This window comes from Furipterus horrens, unplaced genomic scaffold (genome assembly GCF_987537825.1).
Source record: "Furipterus horrens unplaced genomic scaffold, mFurHor1.1.pri manual_scaffold_8, whole genome shotgun sequence".
Lineage (NCBI taxonomy): Eukaryota > Metazoa > Chordata > Mammalia > Chiroptera > Furipteridae > Furipterus > Furipterus horrens.
This window is the reverse complement of record NW_028327178.1, coordinates 62,005,347-62,025,294: the sequence shown is the minus strand read 5'-3', so window position 1 is coordinate 62,025,294 and position 19,948 is coordinate 62,005,347.

Genomic DNA, 19,948 nt, shown 5'->3' with positions numbered 1-19,948 from the left:
GTCCACTGAAGCAAACAATGGAACAGAACAACGGCACCGCAAGGGCAGAATTCCATCTGTTGAAATACTTTGATAATACGTATATGTTGGTTAGAAAATTCAATGTACATTTCTTCTATTTGGTTGAAAACTGTTGCTCGCCTCTTTCAGAACAGAGTTTTTATGAGTTAACAAATAAGGGAAACAGCAACATTTATAAAGACATACATGACAACAAGATAGCATCTAATACCTTCAGTTCAAAGGGCTACATCTGGACTTTCAGTAGAATATACGTTAATCTCCTCAGAAAACAAGAGAGGTCCAGAATCCTCTATCTCTGCTTCCGCGTTCTATGGCTATGCCACCGATGACTATCTCACACAATCAACGAAATCACCACATGCACGGAGAGAAGAAAGCTTTATCTTGTGTTATAATTGCTAGAAATGTTCATGTTCTCTCCTGTTTCAAAGAAGGTTTCTTTATGAAAGAGAATTGATAGGCTAGGCCTCTTTTAAAAAACGGTATTTCCTGAGTTTCACAGTGAATTACAAAGTAACAAAATAGGGAACAAATGTGAACGGTGAAATCTCATATATTTCTTTTGGTGTGTCACGTGTAACACACTACCCAGAAGACTCTAGGTTTCCTGAAAGCAGTGTTTACCCTTTGTTGTATTGTATAAACTTGAAAGTCCACTGAAGCAAACAATGGAACAGAACAACGGCACCGCAAGGGCAGAATTCCATCTGTTGAAATACTTTGATAATACGTATATGTTGGTTAGAATATTCAAAGTACATTTCTTCTATTTGGTTGAAAACTGTTGCTCGCCTCTTTCAGAACACAGTTTTTCTGAGTTAACAAGTAAGGGAAACAGCAACATTTATAAAGACATACATGAGAACAAGATAGCATCTAATACCTTCAGTTCAAAGGGCTACATCTAGACTTTCAGTAGTATATGTGTTAATCTCCTCAGAAAACAAGAGATGTCCAGAATCCTCTATCTCTGCTTCCGCCTTCTATGGCAATGCCACCGATGACTATCTCACACAATCAACGAAATCACCACACGCACAGAGAGGAGAAAGCTCTATCTTGTGTTATAATTGCTAGAAATGTTCATGTTCTCTACTGTTTCAAAGTAGGATTCTTTATGAAAGAGAATTGATAGGCTGGCCTCTTTTAAAACACGGTATTTCCTGAGTTTCACAGTGAATTACAAAGAAACAAAATAGGGAACAAATGTGAACGGTGAAATCTCATATATTTCTTTTGGTGTGTCACGTGTAACACACTACCCAGAAGACTCTAGGTTTCCTGAAAGCAGTGTTTACCCTTTGTTGTATTGTATAAACTTGAAAGTCCACTGAAGCAAACAATGGAACAGAACAACGGCACAGCAAGGGCAGAATTCCATCTTTTGAAATACTTTGATAATACGTATATGTTGGTTAGAAGGTTCAATGTACATTTCTTCTATTTGGTTGAAAACTGTTGCTCGCCTCTTTCAGAACACGGTTTTTCTGAGTTAACAAGTAAGGGAAACAGGAACATTTAGAAAGACATACATGAGAACAAGATAGCATCTAATACCTTCAGTTCCAAGGGCTACATCTGGACTTTCAGTAGAATATACGTTAATCTCCTCAGAAAACAAGAGAGGTCCAGAATCCTCTATCTCTGCTTCCGCCTTCTATGGCAATGCCACCGATGACTATCTCACACAATCAACGAAATCACCACACGCACGGAGAAAAGAAAGCTTTATCTTGTGTTATAATTGCTAGAAATGTTCATGTTCTCTCCTGTTTCAAAGAAGGTTTCTTTATGAAAGAGAATTGATAGGCTAGGCCTCTTTTAAAACACGGTATTTCCTGAGTTTCACAGTGAATTACAAAGTAACAAAATAGGGAACAAATGTGAACGGTGAAATCTCATATATTTCTTTTGGTGTGTCACGTGTAACACACTACCCAGAAGACTCTAGGTTTCCTGAAAGCAGTGTTTACCCTTTGTTGTATTGTATAAACTTGAAAGTCCACTGAAGCAAACAATGGAACAGAACAACGGCACAGCAAGGGCAGAATTCCATCTGTTGAAATACTTTGATAATACGTATATGTTGGTTAGAATGTTCAATGTTCATTTCTTCTATTTGGTTGAAAACTGTTGCTCGCCTCTTTCAGAACACAGTTTTTCTGAGTTAACAAGTAAGGGAAACAGGAACATTTAGAAAGACATACATGAGAACAAGATAGCATCTAATACCTTCAGTTCAAAGGGCTACATCTGGACTTTCAATAGAATATACGTTAATCTCCTCAGAAAACAAGAGAGGTCCAGAATCCTCTATCTCTGCTTCCGCCTTCTATGGCAATGCCACCGATGACTATCTCACACAATCAACGACATCACCACACGCACAAAGAGGAGAAAGCTCTATCTTGTGTTATAATTGCTAGAAATGTTCATGTTCTCTCCTGTTTCAAAGAAGGAGTTTTTACGAAAGAGTATTTTTAGGCTAGGCCTCATTTAAAACACGGTATTTCTTGAGTTTCACAGTGAATTTCAAAGAAACAAAATAGGGAACAAATGTGAACGGTGAAATCTCATATATTTCTTTTGGTGTGTCACGTGTAACACACTACCCAGAAGACTCTAGGTTTCCTGAAAGCAGTGTTTACCCTTTGTTGTATTGTATAAACTTGAAAGTCCACTGAAGCAAACAATGGAACAGAACAACGGCACAGCAAGGGCAGAATTCCATCTGTTGAAATACTTTGATAATACGTATATGTTGGTTAGAAAATTCAATGTACATTTTTTCTATTTGGTTGAAAACTGTTGCTCGCCTCTTTCAGAACAGAGTTTTTATGAGTTAACAAATAAGGGAAACAGCAACATTTATAAAGACATACATGACAACAAGATAGCATCTAATACCTTCAGTTCAAAGGGCTACATCTGGACTTTCAGTAGTATATGCGTTAATCTCTTCGGAAAACAAGAGGTGTCCAGAATTCTCTATCTCTGCTTCCGCCTTCTATGGCAATGCCACTGATGACTATCTCACACAATCAACGACATCACCACACGCACAAAGAGGAGGAAGCTCTATCTTGTGTTATAATTGCTAGAAATGTTCATGTTCTCTACTATTTCAAAGTAGGATTCTTTATGAAAGAGAATTGATAGGGTGGCCTCTTTTAAAACACGGTATTTCCTGAGTTTCACAGTGAATTACAAAGAAACAAAATAGGGAACAAATGTGAACGGTGAAATCTCATATATTTCTTTTGGTGTGTCACGTATAACACACTACCCAGAAGACTCTAGGTTTCCTGAAAGCAGTGTTTACCCTTTGTTGTATTGTATAAACTTGAAAGTCCACTGAAGCAAACAATGGAACAGAACAACGGCACAGCAAGGGCAGAATTCCATCTGTTGAAATACTTTGATAATACGTATATGTTGGTTAGAAGGTTCAATGTTCATTTCTTCTATTTGGTTGAAAACTGTTGCTCGCCTCTTTCAGAACACAGTTTTTCTGAGTTAACAAGTAAGGGAAACAGCAACATTTAGAAAGACATACATGAGAACAAGATAGCATCTAATACCTTCAGTTCAAAGGGCTACATCTGGACTTTCAGTAGAATATACGTTAATCTCCTCAGAAAACAAGAGAGGTCCAGAATCCTCTATCTCTGCTTCCGCCTTCTATGGCAATGCCACCAATGACTATCTCACACAATCAACGAAATCACCACACGCACGGAGAGGAGAAAGCTTTATCTTGTGTTATAATTGCTAGAAATGTTCATGTTCTCTACTGTTTCAAAGTAGGATTCTTTATGAAAGAGAATTGATAGGCTGGCCTCTTTTAAAACACGGTATTTCCTGAGTTTCACAGTGAATTACAAAGAAACAAAATAGGGAACAAATGTGAACGGTGAAATCTCATATATTTCTTTTGGTGTGTCACGTGTAACACACTACCCAGAAGACTCTAGGTTTCCGGAAAGCAGTGTTTACCCTTTGTTGTATTGTATAAACTTGAAAGTCCACTGAAGCAAACAATGGAACAGAACAACGGCACAGCAAGGGCAGAATTCCATCTGTTGAAATACTTTGATAATACGTATATGTTGGTTAGAAGGTTCAATGTACATTTCTTCTATTTGGTTGAAAACTGTTGCTCGCCTCTTTCAGAACACAGTTTTTCTGAGTTAACAAGTAAGGGAAACAGGAACATTTAGAAAGACATACATGAGAACAAGATAGCATCTAATACCTTCAGTTCAAAGGGCTACATCTGGACTTTCAGTAGTATATGCGTTAATCTCTTCGGAAAACAAGAGGTGTCCAGAATTCTCTATCTCTGCTTCCGCCTTCTATGGCAATGCCACTGATGACTATCTCACACAATCAACGACATCACCACACGCACAAAGAGGAGGAAGCTCTATCTTGTGTTATAATTGCTAGAAATGTTCATGTTCTCTACTATTTCAAAGTAGGATTCTTTATGAAAGAGAATTGATAGGGTGGCCTCTTTTAAAACACGGTATTTCTTGAGTTTCACAGTGAATTTCAAAGAAACAAAATAGGGAACAAATGTGAACGGTGAAATCTCATATATTTCTTTTGGTGTGTCACGTGTAACACACTACCCAGAAGACTCTAGGTTTCCTGAAAGCAGTGTTTACCCTTTGTTGTATTGTATAAACTTGAAAGTCCACTGAAGCAAACAATGGAACAGAACAACGGCACAGCAAGGGCAGAATTCCATCTGTTGAAATACTTTGATAATACGTATATGTTGGTTAGAAGGTTCAATGTTCATTTCTTCTATTTGGTTGAAAACTGTTGCTCGCCTCTTTCAGAACACAGTTTTTCTGAGTTAACAAGTAAGGGAAACAGGAACATTTAGAAAGACATACATGAGAACAAGATAGCATCTAATACCTTCAGTTCAAAGGGCTACATCTGGACTTTCAGTAGAATATACGTTAATCTCCTCAGAAAACAAGAGAGGTCCAGAATCCTCTATCTCTGCTTCCGCCTTCTATGGCAATGCCACCGATGACTATCTCACACAATCAACGAAATCACCACATGCACGGAGAGAAGAAAGCTTTATCTTGTGTTATAATTGCTAGAAATGTTCATGTTCTCTCCTGTTTCAAAGAAGGTTTCTTTATGAAAGAGAATTGATAGGCTAGGCCTCTTTTAAAACACGGTATTTCCTGAGTTTCACAGTGAATTACAAAGTAACAAAATAGGGAACAAATGTGAACGGTGAAATCTCATATATTTCTTTTGGTGTGTCACGTGTAACACACTACCCAGAAGACTCTAGGTTTCCTGAAAGCAGTGTTTACCCTTTGTTGTATTGTATAAACTTGAAAGTCCACTGAAGCAAACAATGGAACAGAACAACGGCACAGCAAGGGCAGAATTCCATCTGTTGAAATACTTTGATAATACGTATATGTTGGTTAGAAAATTCAATGTACATTTCTTCTATTTGGTTGAAAACTGTTGCTCGCCTCTTTCAGAACAGAGTTTTTATGAGTTAACAAATAAGGGAAACAGCAACATTTATAAAGACATACATGACAACAAGATAGCATCTAATACCTTCAGTTCAAAGGGCTACATCTGGACTTTCAGTAGTATATGCGTTAATCTCTTCGGAAAACAAGAGGTGTCCAGAATTCTCTATCTCTGCTTCCGCCTTCTATGGCAATGCCACTGATGACTATCTCACACAATCAACGACATCACCACACGCACAAAGAGGAGGAAGCTCTATCTTGTGTTATAATTGCTAGAAATGTTCATGTTCTCTACTATTTCAAAGTAGGATTCTTTATGAAAGAGAATTGATAGGGTGGCCTCTTTTAAAACACGGTATTTCCTGAGTTTCACAGTGAATTACAAAGAAACAAAATAGGGAACAAATGTGAACGGTGAAATCTCATATATTTCTTTTGGTGTGTCACGTATAACACACTACCCAGAAGACTCTAGGTTTCCTGAAAGCAGTGTTTACCCTTTGTTGTATTGTATAAACTTGAAAGTCCACTGAAGCAAACAATGGAACAGAACAACGGAACAGCAAGGGCAGAATTCCATCTGTTGAAATACTTTGATAATACGTATATGTTGGTTAGAAGGTTCAATGTTCATTTCTTCTATTTGGTTGAAAACTGTTGCTCGCCTCTTTCAGAACACAGTTTTTCTGAGTTAACAAGTAAGGGAAACAGCAACATTTAGAAAGACATACATGAGAACAAGATAGCATCTAATACCTTCAGTTCAAAGGGCTACATCTGGACTTTCAGTAGAATATACGTTAATCTCCTCAGAAAACAAGAGAGGTCCAGAATCCTCTATCTCTGCTTCCGCCTTCTATGGCAATGCCACCAATGACTATCTCACACAATCAACGAAATCACCACACGCACGGAGAGGAGAAAGCTTTATCTTGTGTTATAATTGCTAGAAATGTTCATGTTCTCTACTGTTTCAAAGTAGGATTCTTTATGAAAGAGAATTGATAGGCTGGCCTCTTTTAAAACACGGTATTTCCTGAGTTTCACAGTGAATTACAAAGTAACAAAATAGGGAACAAATGTGAACGGTGAAATCTCATATATTTCTTTTGGTGTGTCACGTGTAACACACTACCCAGAAGACTCTAGGTTTCCTGAAAGCAGTGTTTACCCTTTGTTGTATTGTATAAACTTGAAAGTCCACTGAAGCAAACAATGGAACAGAACAACGGCACAGCAAGGGCAGAATTCCATCTGTTGAAATACTTTGATAATACGTATATGTTGGTTAGAAAATTCAATGTATATTTCTTCTATTTGGTTGAAAACTGTTGCTCGCCTCTTTCAGAACACAGTTTTTCTGAGTTAACAAGTAAGGGAAACAGGAACATTTAGAAAGACATACATGAGAACAAGATAGCATCTAATACCTTCAGTTCAAAGGGCTACATCTGGACTTTCAGTAGAATATACGTTAATCTCCTCAGAAAACAAGAGAGGTCCAGAATCCTCTATCTCTGCTTCCGCCTTCTATGGCAATGCCACCGATGACTATCTCACACAATCAACGAAATCACCACATGCACGGAGAGGAGAAAGCTTTATCTTGTGTTATAATTGCTAGAAATGTTCATGTTCTCTCCTGTTTCAAAGAAGGTTTCTTTATGAAAGAGAATTGATAGGCTAGGCCTCTTTTAAAACACGGTATTTCCTGAGTTTCACAGTGAATTACAAAGTAACAAAATAGGGAACAAATGTGAACGGTGAAATCTCATATATTTCTTTTGGTGTGTCACGTGTAACACACTACCCAGAAGACTCTAGGTTTCCTGAAAGCAGTGTTTACCCTTTGTTGTATTGTATAAACTTGAAAGTCCACTGAAGCAAACAATGGAACAGAACAACGGCACCGCAAGGGCAGAATTCCATCTGTTGAAATACTTTGATAATACGTATATGTTGGTTAGAAAATTCAATGTACATTTCTTCTATTTTGTTGAAAACTGTTGCTCGCCTCTTTCAGAACAGAGTTTTTATGAGTTAACAAATAAGGGAAACAGCAACATTTATAAAGACATACATGACAACAAGATAGCATCTAATACCTTCAGTTCAAAGGGCTACATCTGGACTTTCAGTAGTATATGCGTTAATCTCTTCGGAAAACAAGAGGTGTCCAGAATTCTCTATCTCTGCTTCCGCCTTCTATGGCAATGCCACTGATGACTATCACACACAATCAACGACATCACCACACGCACAAAGAGGAGAAAGCTTTATCTTGTGTTATAATTGCTAGAAATGTTCATGTTCTCTACTATTTCAAAGTAGGATTCTTTATGAAAGAGAATTGATAGGGTGGCCTCTTTTAAAACACGGTATTTCTTGAGTTTCACAGTGAATTTCAAAGAAACAAAATAGGGAACAAATGTGAACGGTGAAATCTCATATATTTCTTTTGGTGTGTCACGTGTAACACACTACCCAGAAGACTCTAGGTTTCCTGAAAGCAGTGTTTACCCTTTGTTGTATTGTATAAACTTGAAAGTCCACTGAAGCAAACAATGGAACAGAACAACGGCACAGCAAGGGCAGAATTCCATCTGTTGAAATACTTTGATAATACGTATATGTTGGTTAGAAGGTTCAATGTTCATTTCTTCTATTTGGTTGAAAACTGTTGCTCGCCTCTTTCAGAACACAGTTTTTCTGAGTTAACAAGTAAGGGAAACAGGAACATTTAGAAAGACATACATGAGAACAAGATAGCATCTAATACCTTCAGTTCAAAGGGCTACATCTGGACTTTCAGTAGAATATACGTTAATCTCCTCAGAAAACAAGAGAGGTCCAGAATCCTCTATCTCTGCTTCCGCCTTCTATGGCAATGCCACCGATGACTATCTCACACAATCAACGAAATCACCACATGCACGGAGAGAAGAAAGCTTTATCTTGTGTTATAATTGCTAGAAATGTTCATGTTCTCTCCTGTTTCAAAGAAGGTTTCTTTATGAAAGAGAATTGATAGGCTAGGCCTCTTTTAAAACACGGTATTTCCTGAGTTTCACAGTGAATTACAAAGTAACAAAATAGGGAACAAATGTGAACGGTGAAATCTCATATATTTCTTTTGGTGTGTCACGTGTAACACACTACCCAGAAGACTCTAGGTTTCCGGAAAGCAGGGTTTACCCTTTGTTGTATTGTATAAACTTGAAAGTCCACTGAAGCAAACAATGGAACAGAACAACGGCACAGCAAGGGCAGAATTCCATCTGTTGAAATACTTTGATAATACGTATATGTTGGTTAGAAAATTCAATGTACATTTTTTCTATTTGGTTGAAAACTGTTGCTCGCCTCTTTCAGAACAGAGTTTTTATGAGTTAACAAATAAGGGAAACAGCAACATTTATAAAGACATACATGACAACAAGATAGCATCTAATACCTTCAGTTCAAAGGGCTACATCTGGACTTTCAGTAGTATATGCGTTAATCTCTTCGGAAAACAAGAGGTGTCCAGAATTCTCTATCTCTGCTTCCGCCTTCTATGGCAATGCCACCGATGACTATCTCACACAATCAACGACATCACCACACGCACAAAGAGGAGGAAGCTCTATCTTGTGTTATAATTGCTAGAAATGTTCATGTTCTCTACTATTTCAAAGTAGGATTCTTTATGAAAGAGAATTGATAGGGTGGCCTCTTTTAAAACACGGTATTTCCTGAGTTTCACAGTGAATTACAAAGAAACAAAATAGGGAACAAATGTGAACGGTGAAATCTCATATATTTCTTTTGGTGTGTCACGTATAACACACTACCCAGAAGACTCTAGGTTTCCTGAAAGCAGTGTTTACCCTTTGTTGTATTGTATAAACTTGAAAGTCCACTGAAGCAAACAATGGAACAGAACAACGGCACAGCAAGGGCAGAATTCCATCTGTTGAAATACTTTGATAATACGTATATGTTGGTTAGAAGGTTCAATGTTCATTTCTTCTATTTGGTTGAAAACTGTTGCTCGCCTCTTTCAGAACACAGTTTTTCTGAGTTAACAAGTAAGGGAAACAGCAACATTTAGAAAGACATACATGAGAACAAGATAGCATCTAATACCTTCAGTTCAAAGGGCTACATCTGGACTTTCAGTAGAATATACGTTAATCTCCTCAGAAAACAAGAGAGGTCCAGAATCCTCTATCTCTGCTTCCGCCTTCTATGGCAATGCCACCAATGACTATCTCACACAATCAACGAAATCACCACACGCACGGAGAGGAGAAAGCTTTATCGTGTTTTATAATTGCTAGAAATGTTCATGTTCTCTACTGTTTCAAAGTAGGATTCTTTATGAAAGAGAATTGGTAGGCTGGCCTCTTTTAAAACACGGTATTTCCTGAGTTTCACAGTGAATTACAAAGAAACAAAATAGGGAACAAATGTGAACGGTGAAATCTCATATATTTCTTTTGGTGTGTCACGTGTAACACACTATCCAGAAGACTCTAGGTTTCCGGAAAGCAGTGTTTACCCTTTGTTGTATTGTATAAACTTGAAAGTCCACTGAAGCAAACAATGGAACAGAACAACGGCACAGCAAGGGCAGAATTCCATCTGTTGAAATACTTTGATAATACGTATATGTTGGTTAGAAGGTTCAATGTACATTTCTTCTATTTGGTTGAAAACTGTTGCTCGCCTCTTTCAGAACACAGTTTTTCTGAGTTAACAAGTAAGGGAAACAGGAACATTTAGAAAGACATACATGAGAACAAGATAGCATCTAATACCTTCAGTTCAAAGGGCTACATCTGGACTTTCAGTAGAATATACGTTAATCTCCTCAGAAAACAAGAGAGGTCCAGAATCCTCTATCTCTGCTTCCGCGTTCTATGGCTATGCCACCGATGACTATCTCACACAATCAACGAAATCACCACATGCACGGAGAGAAGAAAGCTTTATCTTGTGTTATAATTGCTAGAAATGTTCATGTTCTCTCCTGTTTCAAAGAAGGTTTCTTTATGAAAGAGAATTGATAGGCTAGGCCTCTTTTAAAACACGGTATTTCCTGAGTTTCACAGTGAATTACAAAGTAACAAAATAGGGAACAAATGTGAACGGTGAAATCTCATATATTTCTTTTGGTGTGTCACGTGTAACACACTACCCAGAAGACTCTAGGTTTCCTGAAAGCAGTGTTTACCCTTTGTTGTATTGTATAAACTTGAAAGTCCACTGAAGCAAACAATGGAACAGAACAACGGCACAGCAAGGGCAGAATTCCATCTGTTGAAATACTTTGATAATACGTATATGTTGGTTAGAAGGTTCAATGTTCATTTCTTCTATTTGGTTGAAAACTGTTGCTCGCCTCTTTCAGAACACAGTTTTTCTGAGTTAACAAGTAAGGGAAACAGGAACATTTAGAAAGACATACATGAGAACAAGATAGCATCTAATACCTTCAGTTCAAAGGGCTACATCTGGACTTTCAGTAGAATATACGTTAATCTCCTCAGAAAACAAGAGAGGTCCAGAATCCTCTATCTCTGCTTCCGCCTTCTATGGCAATGCCACCGATGACTATCTCACACAATCAACGAAATCACCACATGCACGGAGAGAAGAAAGCTTTATCTTGTGTTATAATTGCTAGAAATGTTCATGTTCTCTCCTGTTTCAAAGAAGGTTTCTTTATGAAAGAGAATTGATAGGCTAGGCCTCTTTTAAAACACGGTATTTCCTGAGTTTCACAGTGAATTACAAAGTAACAAAATAGGGAACAAATGTGAACGGTGAAATCTCATATATTTCTTTTGGTGTGTCACGTGTAACACACTACCCAGAAGACTCTAGGTTTCCGGAAAGCAGTGTTTACCCTTTGTTGTATTGTATAAACTTGAAAGTCCACTGAAGCAAACAATGGAACAGAACAACGGCACAGCAAGGGCAGAATTCCATCTGTTGAAATACTTTGATAATACGTATATGTTGGTTAGAAAATTCAATGTACATTTTTTCTATTTGGTTGAAAACTGTTGCTCGCCTCTTTCAGAACAGAGTTTTTATGAGTTAACAAATAAGGGAAACAGCAACATTTATAAAGACATACATGACAACAAGATAGCATCTAATACCTTCAGTTCAAAGGGCTACATCTGGACTTTCAGTAGTATATGCGTTAATCTCTTCGGAAAACAAGAGGTGTCCAGAATTCTCTATCTCTGCTTCCGCCTTCTATGGCAATGCCACCGATGACTATCTCACACAATCAACGACATCACCACACGCACAAAGAGGAGGAAGCTCTATCTTGTGTTATAATTGCTAGAAATGTTCATGTTCTCTACTATTTCAAAGTAGGATTCTTTATGAAAGAGAATTGATAGGGTGGCCTCTTTTAAAACACGGTATTTCCTGAGTTTCACAGTGAATTACAAAGAAACAAAATAGGGAACAAATGTGAACGGTGAAATCTCATATATTTCTTTTGGTGTGTCACGTATAACACACTACCCAGAAGACTCTAGGTTTCCTGAAAGCAGTGTTTACCCTTTGTTGTATTGTATAAACTTGAAAGTCCACTGAAGCAAACAATGGAACAGAACAACGGCACAGCAAGGGCAGAATTCCATCTGTTGAAATACTTTGATAATACGTATATGTTGGTTAGAAGGTTCAATGTTCATTTCTTCTATTTGGTTGAAAACTGTTGCTCGCCTCTTTCAGAACACAGTTTTTCTGAGTTAACAAGTAAGGGAAACAGCAACATTTAGAAAGACATACATGAGAACAAGATAGCATCTAATACCTTCAGTTCAAAGGGCTACATCTGGACTTTCAGTAGAATATACGTTAATCTCCTCAGAAAACAAGAGAGGTCCAGAATCCTCTATCTCTGCTTCCGCCTTCTATGGCAATGCCACCAATGACTATCTCACACAATCAACGAAATCACCACACGCACGGAGAGGAGAAAGCTTTATCTTGTGTTATAATTGCTAGAAATGTTCATGTTCTCTACTGTTTCAAAGTAGGATTCTTTATGAAAGAGAATTGATAGGCTGGCCTCTTTTAAAACACGGTATTTCCTGAGTTTCACAGTGAATTACAAAGAAACAAAATAGGGAACAAATGTGAACGGTGAAATCTCATATATTTCTTTTGGTGTGTCACGTGTAACACACTATCCAGAAGACTCTAGGTTTCCGGAAAGCAGTGTTTACCCTTTGTTGTATTGTATAAACTTGAAAGTCCACTGAAGCAAACAATGGAACAGAACAACGGCACAGCAAGGGCAGAATTCCATCTGTTGAAATACTTTGATAATACGTATATGTTGGTTAGAAGGTTCAATGTACATTTCTTCTATTTGGTTGAAAACTGTTGCTCGCCTCTTTCAGAACACAGTTTTTCTGAGTTAACAAGTAAGGGAAACAGGAACATTTAGAAAGACATACATGAGAACAAGATAGCATCTAATACCTTCAGTTCAAAGGGCTACATCTGGACTTTCAGTAGAATATACGTTAATCTCCTCAGAAAACAAGAGAGGTCCAGAATCCTCTATCTCTGCTTCCGCGTTCTATGGCTATGCCACCGATGACTATCTCACACAATCAACGAAATCACCACATGCACGGAGAGAAGAAAGCTTTATCTTGTGTTATAATTGCTAGAAATGTTCATGTTCTCTCCTGTTTCAAAGAAGGTTTCTTTATGAAAGAGAATTGATAGGCTAGGCCTCTTTTAAAACACGGTATTTCCTGAGTTTCACAGTGAATTACAAAGTAACAAAATAGGGAACAAATGTGAACGGTGAAATCTCATATATTTCTTTTGGTGTGTCACGTGTAACACACTACCCAGAAGACTCTAGGTTTCCTGAAAGCAGTGTTTACCCTTTGTTGTATTGTATAAACTTGAAAGTCCACTGAAGCAAACAATGGAACAGAACAACGGCACCGCAAGGGCAGAATTCCATCTGTTGAAATACTTTGATAATACGTATATGTTGGTTAGAATATTCAAAGTACATTTCTTCTATTTGGTTGAAAACTGTTGCTCGCCTCTTTCAGAACACAGTTTTTCTGAGTTAACAAGTAAGGGAAACAGCAACATTTATAAAGACATACATGAGAACAAGATAGCATCTAATACCTTCAGTTCAAAGGGCTACATCTAGACTTTCAGTAGTATATGTGTTAATCTCCTCAGAAAACAAGAGATGTCCAGAATCCTCTATCTCTGCTTCCGCCTTCTATGGCAATGCCACCGATGACTATCTCACACAATCAACGAAATCACCACACGCACAGAGAGGAGAAAGCTCTATCTTGTGTTTTAATTGCTAGAAATGTTCATGTTCTCTACTGTTTCAAAGTAGGATTCTTTATGAAAGAGAATTGATAGGCTGGCCTCTTTTAAAACACGGTATTTCCTGAGTTTCACAGTGAATTACAAAGAAACAAAATAGGGAACAAATGTGAACGGTGAAATCTCATATATTTCTTTTGGTGTGTCACGTGTAACACACTACCCAGAAGACTCTAGGTTTCCTGAAAGCAGTGTTTACCCTTTGTTGTATTGTATAAACTTGAAAGTCCACTGAAGCAAACAATGGAACAGAACAACGGCACAGCAAGGGCAGAATTCCATCTTTTGAAATACTTTGATAATACGTATATGTTGGTTAGAAGGTTCAATGTACATTTCTTCTATTTGGTTGAAAACTGTTGCTCGCCTCTTTCAGAACACGGTTTTTCTGAGTTAACAAGTAAGGGAAACAGGAACATTTAGAAAGACATACATGAGAACAAGATAGCATCTAATACCTTCAGTTCCAAGGGCTACATCTGGACTTTCAGTAGAATATACGTTAATCTCCTCAGAAAACAAGAGAGGTCCAGAATCCTCTATCTCTGCTTCCGCCTTCTATGGCAATGCCACCGATGACTATCTCACACAATCAACGAAATCACCACACGCACGGAGAAAAGAAAGCTCTATCTTGTGTTATAATTGCTAGAAATGTTCATGTTCTCTACTGTTTCAAAGTAGGATTCTTTATGAAAGAGAATTGATAGGCTGGCCTCTTTTAAAACACGGTATTTCCTGAGTTTCACAGTGAATTACAAAGTAACAAAATAGGGAACAAATGTGAACGGTGAAATCTCATATATTTCTTTTGGTGTGTCACGTGTAACACACTACCCAGAAGACTCTAGGTTTCCTGAAAGCAGTGTTTACCCTTTGTTGTATTGTATAAACTTGAAAGTCCACTGAAGCAAACAATGGAACAGAACAACGGCACAGCAAGGGCAGAATTCCATCTGTTGAAATACTTTGATAATACGTATATGTTGGTTAGAAAATTCAATGTACATTTCTTCTATTTGGTTGAAAACTGTTGCTCGCCTCTTTCAGAACAGAGTTTTTATGAGTTAACAAATAAGGGAAACAGCAACATTTATAAAGACATACATGACAACAAGATAGCATCTAATACCTTCAGTTCAAAGGGCTACATCTGGACTTTCAGTAGTATATGCGTTAATCTCTTCGGAAAACAAGAGGTGTCCAGAATTCTCTATCTCTGCTTCCGCCTTCTATGGCAATGCCACTGATGACTATCTCACACAATCAACGACATCACCACACGCACAAAGAGGAGGAAGCTCTATCTTGTGTTATAATTGCTAGAAATGTTCATGTTCTCTACTGTTTCAAAGTAGGATTCTTTATGAAAGAGAATTGATAGGCTGGCCTCTTTTAAAACACGGTATTTCCTGAGTTTCACAGTGAATTACAAAGTAACAAAATAGGGAACAAATGTGAACGGTGAAATCTCATATATTTCTTTTGGTGTGTCACGTGTAACACACTACCCAGAAGACTCTAGGTTTCCTGAAAGCAGTGTTTACCCTTTGTTGTATTGTATAAACTTGAAAGTCCACTGAAGCAAACAATGGAACAGAACAACGGCACAGCAAGGGCAGAATTCCATCTGTTGAAATACTTTGATAATACGTATATGTTGGTTAGAAAATTCAATGTACATTTCTTCTATTTGGTTGAAAACTGTTGCTCGCCTCTTTCAGAACAGAGTTTTTATGAGTTAACAAATAAGGGAAACAGCAACATTTAGAAAGACATACATGAGAACAAGATAGCATCTAATACCTTCAGTTCAAAGGGCTACATCTGGACTTTCAGTAGAATATACGTTAATCTCCTCAGAAAACAAGAGAGGTCCAGAATCCTCTATCTCTGCTTCCGCCTTCTATGGCAATGCCACCGATGACTATCTCACACAATCAACGAAATCACCACATGCACGGAGAGAAGAAAGCTTTATCTTGTGTTATAATTGCTAGAAATGTTCATGTTCTCTCCTGTTTCAAAGAAGGTTTCTTTATGAAAGAGAATTGATAGGCTAGGCCTCTTTTAAAACACGGTATTTCCTGAGTTTCACAGTGAATTACAAAGTAACAAAATAGGGAACAAATGTGAACGGTGAAATCTCATATATTTCTTTTGGTGTGTCACGTGTAACACACTACCCAGAAGACTCTAGGTTTCCTGAAAGCAGTGTTTACCCTTTGTTGTATTGTATAAACTTGAAAGTCCACTGAAGCAAACAATGGAACAGAACAACGGCACCGCAAGGGCAGAATTCCATCTGTTGAAATACTTTGATAATACGTATATGTTGGTTAGAAAATTCAATGTACATTTCTTCTATTTGGTTGAAAACTGTTGCTCGCCTCTTTCAGAACAGAGTTTTTATGAGTTAACAAATAAGGGAAACAGCAACATTTATAAAGACATACATGACAACAAGATAGCATCTAATACCTTCAGTTCAAAGGGCTACATCTGGACTTTCAGTAGAATATACGTTAATCTCCTCAGAAAACAAGAGAGGTCCAGAATCCTCTATCTCTGCTTCCGCGTTCTATGGCTATGCCACCGATGACTATCTCACACAATCAACGAAATCACCACATGCACGGAGAGAAGAAAGCTTTATCTTGTGTTATAATTGCTAGAAATGTTCATGTTCTCTCCTGTTTCAAAGAAGGTTTCTTTATGAAAGAGAATTGATAGGCTAGGCCTCTTTTAAAACACGGTATTTCCTGAGTTTCACAGTGAATTACAAAGTAACAAAATAGGGAACAAATGTGAACGGTGAAATCTCATATATTTCTTTTGGTGTGTCACGTGTAACACACTACCCAGAAGACTCTAGGTTTCCTGAAAGCAGTGTTTACCCTTTGTTGTATTGTATAAACTTGAAAGTCCACTGAAGCAAACAATGGAACAGAACAACGGCACCGCAAGGGCAGAATTCCATCTGTTGAAATACTTTGATAATACGTATATGTTGGTTAGAATATTCAAAGTACATTTCTTCTATTTGGTTGAAAACTGTTGCTCGCCTCTTTCAGAACACAGTTTTTCTGAGTTAACAAGTAAGGGAAACAGCAACATTTATAAAGACATACATGAGAACAAGATAGCATCTAATACCTTCAGTTCAAAGGGCTACATCTAGACTTTCAGTAGTATATGTGTTAATCTCCTCAGAAAACAAGAGATGTCCAGAATCCTCTATCTCTGCTTCCGCCTTCTATGGCAATGCCACCGATGACTATCTCACACAATCAACGAAATCACCACACGCACAGAGAGGAGAAAGCTCTATCTTGTGTTATAATTGCTAGAAATGTTCATGTTCTCTACTGTTTCAAAGTAGGATTCTTTATGAAAGAGAATTGATAGGCTGGCCTCTTTTAAAACACGGTATTTCCTGAGTTTCACAGTGAATTACAAAGAAACAAAATAGGGAACAAATGTGAACGGTGAAATCTCATATATTTCTTTTGGTGTGTCACGTGTAACACACTACCCAGAAGACTCTAGGTTTCCTGAAAGCAGTGTTTACCCTTTGTTGTATTGTATAAACTTGAAAGTCCACTGAAGCAAACAATGGAACAGAACAACGGCACAGCAAGGGCAGAATTCCATCTTTTGAAATACTTTGATAATACGTATATGTTGGTTAGAAGGTTCAATGTACATTTCTTCTATTTGGTTGAAAACTGTTGCTCGCCTCTTTCAGAACACGGTTTTTCTGAGTTAACAAGTAAGGGAAACAGGAACATTTAGAAAGACATACATGAGAACAAGATAGCATCTAATACCTTCAGTTCCAAGGGCTACATCTGGACTTTCAGTAGAATATACGTTAATCTCCTCAGAAAACAAGAGAGGTCCAGAATCCTCTATCTCTGCTTCCGCCTTCTATGGCAATGCCACCGATGACTATCTCACACAATCAACGAAATCACCACACGCACGGAGAAAAGAAAGCTTTATCTTGTGTTATAATTGCTAGAAATGTTCATGTTCTCTCCTGTTTCAAAGAAGGTTTCTTTATGAAAGAGAATTGATAGGCTAGGCCTCTTTTAAAACACGGTATTTCCTGAGTTTCACAGTGAATTACAAAGTAACAAAATAGGGAACAAATGTGAACGGTGAAATCTCATATATTTCTTTTGGTGTGTCACGTGTAACACACTACCCAGAAGACTCTAGGTTTCCTGAAAGCAGTGTTTACCCTTTGTTGTATTGTATAAACTTGAAAGTCCACTGAAGCAAACAATGGAACAGAACAACGGCACAGCAAGGGCAGAATTCCATCTGTTGAAATACTTTGATAATACGTATATGTTGGTTAGAATGTTCAATGTTCATTTCTTCTATTTGGTTGAAAACTGTTGCTCGCCTCTTTCAGAACACAGTTTTTCTGAGTTAACAAGTAAGGGAAACAGGAACATTTAGAAAGACATACATGAGAACAAGATAGCATCTAATACCTTCAGTTCAAAGGGCTACATCTGGACTTTCAATAGAATATACGTTAATCTCCTCAGAAAACAAGAGAGGTCCAGAATCCTCTATCTCTGCTTCCGCCTTCTATGGCAATGCCACCGATGACTATCTCACACAATCAACGACATCACCACACGCACAAAGAGGAGAAAGCTCTATCTTGTGTTATAATTGCTAGAAATGTTCATGTTCTCTACTGTTTCAAAGTAGGATTCTTTATGAAAGAGAATTGATAGGCTGGCCTCTTTTAAAACACGGTATTTCCTGAGTTTCACAGTGAATTACAAAGTAACAAAATAGGGAACAAATGTGAACGGTGAAATCTCATATATTTCTTTTGGTGTGTCACGTGTAACACACTACCCAGAAGACTCTAGGTTTCCTGAAAGCAGTGTTTACCCTTTGTTGTATTGTATAAACTTGAAAGTCCACTGAAGCAAACAATGGAACAGAACAACGGCACAGCAAGGGCAGAATTCCATCTGTTGAAATACTTTGATAATACGTATATGTTGGTTAGAAAATTCAATGTACATTTCTTCTATTTGGTTGAAAACTGTTGCTCGCCTCTTTCAGAACAGAGTTTTTATGAGTTAACAAATAAGGGAAACAGCAACATTTATAAAGACATACATGACAACAAGATAGCATCTAATACCTTCAGTTCAAAGGGCTACATCTGGACTTTCAGTAGTATATGCGTTAATCTCTTCGGAAAACAAGAGGTGTCCAGAATTCTCTATCTCTGCTTCCGCCTTCTATGGCAATGCCACTGATGACTATCTCACACAATCAACGACATCACCACACGCACAAAGAGGAGGAAGCTCTATCTTGTGTTATAATTGCTAGAAATGTTCATGTTCTCTCCTGTTTCAAAGAAGGAGTCTTTACGAAAGAGTATTTTTAGGCTAGGCCTCATTTAAAACACGGTATTTCCTCAGTTTCACAGTGAATTTCAAAGAAACAAAATAGGGAACAAATGTGAACGGTGAAATCTCATATATTTCTTTTGGTGTGTCACGTGTAACACACTACCCAGAAGACTCTAGGTTTCCTGAAAGCAGTGTTTACCCTTTGTTGTATTGTATAAACTTGAAAGTCCACTGAAGCAAACAATGGAACAGAACAACGGCACAGCAAGGGCAGAATTCCATCTGTTGAAGTACTTTGATAATACGTATATGTTGGTTAGAAAATTCAATGTACATTTCTTCTATTTGGTTGAAAACTGTTGCGCGCCTCTTTCAGAACACAGTTTTTCTGAGTTAACAAATAAGGGAAACAGCAACATTTATAAAGACATACATGAGAACAGGATATCATCTAATACCTTCAGTTCAAAGGGCTACATCTGGACTTTCAGTAGAATATACGTTAATCTCCTCAGAAAAGAAGAGAGGTCCAGAATCCTCTATCTCTGCTTCCGCCTTCTATGGCAATGCCACCGATGACTATCTCACACAATCAACGAAATCACCACACGCACG